The 2,500-nt window shown below is 38.0% G+C and overlaps 1 non-coding gene and 8 pseudogenes across 1 annotated transcript; all 9 read left to right on the top strand.

The window, feature by feature from the left end:
* Nucleotides 1–108, top strand: part of LOC148445742 (5S ribosomal RNA) — a 119-nt pseudogene extending 11 nt beyond the window's left edge.
* Nucleotides 109–224: 116 nt separating this feature from the next.
* Nucleotides 225–343, top strand: LOC148445741 (5S ribosomal RNA; annotated as a pseudogene).
* A 351-nt stretch (nt 344–694) lies between these two features.
* On the top strand, nt 695–813 carry LOC148445740 (5S ribosomal RNA; annotated as a pseudogene).
* A 116-nt stretch (nt 814–929) lies between these two features.
* Nucleotides 930–1,048, top strand: LOC148445739 (5S ribosomal RNA; annotated as a pseudogene).
* Nucleotides 1,049–1,163: 115 nt separating this feature from the next.
* LOC148445738 (5S ribosomal RNA) lies at nt 1,164–1,282 on the top strand (annotated as a pseudogene).
* A 116-nt stretch (nt 1,283–1,398) lies between these two features.
* LOC148445737 (5S ribosomal RNA) lies at nt 1,399–1,517 on the top strand (annotated as a pseudogene).
* Nucleotides 1,518–1,868: 351 nt separating this feature from the next.
* Nucleotides 1,869–1,987, top strand: LOC148445736 (5S ribosomal RNA; annotated as a pseudogene).
* Nucleotides 1,988–2,103: 116 nt separating this feature from the next.
* LOC148445735 (5S ribosomal RNA) lies at nt 2,104–2,222 on the top strand. The gene has a single exon (XR_015875310.1). It is a non-coding gene; the product is annotated as a 5S ribosomal RNA (ribosomal RNA).
* Nucleotides 2,223–2,338: 116 nt separating this feature from the next.
* Nucleotides 2,339–2,457, top strand: LOC148445734 (5S ribosomal RNA; annotated as a pseudogene).
* The last annotated feature ends 43 nt before the right edge of the window (nt 2,458–2,500 follow it).

Genomic DNA, 2,500 nt, shown 5'->3' with positions numbered 1-2,500 from the left:
AACCACACTGGACATGCCCAATCTCGTCTGATCTTGGAAGCTATGCAGTGTTGGGCCTGGTTAGTACTTGGATGGGAGACCACCTGGGAATGCCAGGTGCTGTAGGTAATTTTATGCAGCCATAACATTCTTTTCTATTACATTTTACTTTTAATTTTTTCAACTTATCAATGAATTTACTTGAGTTAAGAAGTAAAAGAGGTCTAAAGTTAATGTTTTTGAGCACCTACAGTCAAAACACACCGGACATGCCCAATCTCGTCTGATCTTGGAAGCTATGCAGTGTTGGGCCTGGTTAGTACATGAATGGGAGACCCCCTGGGAATCCCAGGTGCTGTAGGTAATTTTATACTGCCATAACATTCTTTTCTATTACATTTTACATTTAATTTTTTCAACTTATCAATGAATTTACTTGAGTTAAGAAGTAATAGAGGTGTAAATTTAATGCTTTTGAGCACCTACAGCCAAACCACACTGGACATGCCCAATCTCGTCTGATCTTGTAAGCCTTGCTGTGTTGGGCCTGGTTTGTACTTGGATGGGAGACCACCTGGGAATACCAGTTGCTGTAGGAAATTTTATACAGCCAAAACAATCTTTTCTATTTCATTTTATATTAAATTTTTTCAACTTATCATTGAATTTACTTGAGTTAAGAAGTAAAAGAGATCTAAAGTTAATGTTTTTGAGCACCTACAGCCAAACCACACTGCACATGCCCAATCTTGTTTGATCTTGGAAGCTATGCAGTGTTGGGCCTGGTTAGTACTTTGATGGAAGACCACCTGGGAATACCAGGTGCTGTAGGTAATTTTATACTGCCATAACATTCTTTTCTATTACATTTTACATTTAATTTTTTCAACTTATCAATGAATTTACTTGAGTTAAGAAGTAATAGAGGTCTAAAGTTAATGGTTTTGGGCACCTACAGCCAAACCACACTGGACGTGCCCAATCTCGTCTGATCTTGGAAGCTATGTAGTGTTGGGCCTGCTAAGTACTTGGATGGGAGACCACCTGGGAATACCAGGTGCTGTATGTAATTTTAGACAGCCAAAACATTATTTTCTATTATATTTCCATTTAATTTTTTCAACTTATCAATGAATTTACTTGATTTAAGAAGTAAAAGAGGTCTAAAGTTAATGTTTTTGAGCACCTACAGCCAAACCACACTGGACATGCCCAATCTCGTCTGATCTTGGAAGCTATGCAGTGTTGGGCCTGGTTAGTACTTGGATGGGAGACCACCTGGGATTACCAGGTGCTGTAGGTAATTTTATACAGCTATAACATTCTTTTCTATTACATTTTACATTTAATTTTTTCAACTTATCAATGAATTTACTTGAGTTAAGAAGTAATAGAGGTCTAAAGTTAATGTTTTTGAGCACCTACAGCCAAACCACACTGGACATGCCCAATCTCGTCTGATCTTGGAAGCTATGCAGTGTTGGGCCTGGTTAGTACATGGATGGGAGACCCCCTGGGAATACCAGGTGCTGTAGGTAATTTTATGCAGCCATAACATTCTTTTCTATTACATTTTACATTTAATTTTTTCAACTTATCAATGAATTTACTTGAGTTAAGAAGTAATAGAGGTGTAAATTTAATGCTTTTGAGCACCTACAGCCAAACCACACTGGACATGCCCAATCTCGTCTGATCTTGTAAGCCTTGCTGTGTTGGGCCTGGTTTGTACTTGGATGGGAGACCACCTGGGAATACCAGTTGCTGTAGGAAATTTTATACAGCCAAAACATTCTTTTCTATTACATTTTACATTTAATTTTTTCAACTTATCATTGAATTTACTTGAGTTAAGAAGTAAAAGAGATCTAAAGTTAATGCTTTTGAGCACCTACAGTCAAACCACACTGGACATGCCCAATCTCGTCTGATCTTGGAAGCTATGCAGTGTTGGGCCTGGTTAGTACATGTATGGGAGACCCCCTGGGAATACCAGATGCTGTAGGTAATTTTATACTGCCATAACATTCTTTTCTATTACATTTTACATTTAATTTTTTCAACTTATCAATGAATTTGCTTGAGTTAAGAAGTAATAGAGGTGTAAATTTAATGCTTTTGAGCACCTACAGCCAAACCACACTGGACATGCCCAATCTCGTCTGATCTTGGAAGCTATGCAGTGTTGGGCCTGGTTAGTACTTGGATGGGAGACCACCTGGGAATACCAGGTGCTGTAGGTAATTTTATACAGCCATAACATTCGTTTCTATTACATTTTACATTTAATTTTTTCAACTTATCAATGAATTTACTTGAGTTAAGAAGTAATAGAGGTCTAAAGTTAATGTTTTTGAGCACCTACAGCCAAACCACACTGGACATGCCCAATCTCGTCTGATCTTGGAAGCTATGTAGTGTTGGGCCTGGTTAGTACTTGGATGGGAGACCACCTGGGAATACCAGGAGCTGTAGGTAACTTTATACTGCCATAACATTCTTTTCTATTACATTTTACATT

The sequence above is a fragment of the Taudactylus pleione genome, unplaced genomic scaffold (genome assembly GCF_031769625.1).
Source record: "Taudactylus pleione unplaced genomic scaffold, aTauple2 ptg001270l, whole genome shotgun sequence".
NCBI lineage: Eukaryota > Metazoa > Chordata > Amphibia > Anura > Myobatrachidae > Taudactylus > Taudactylus pleione.
This window is presented reverse-complemented; position numbering and strand designations above follow the sequence as displayed.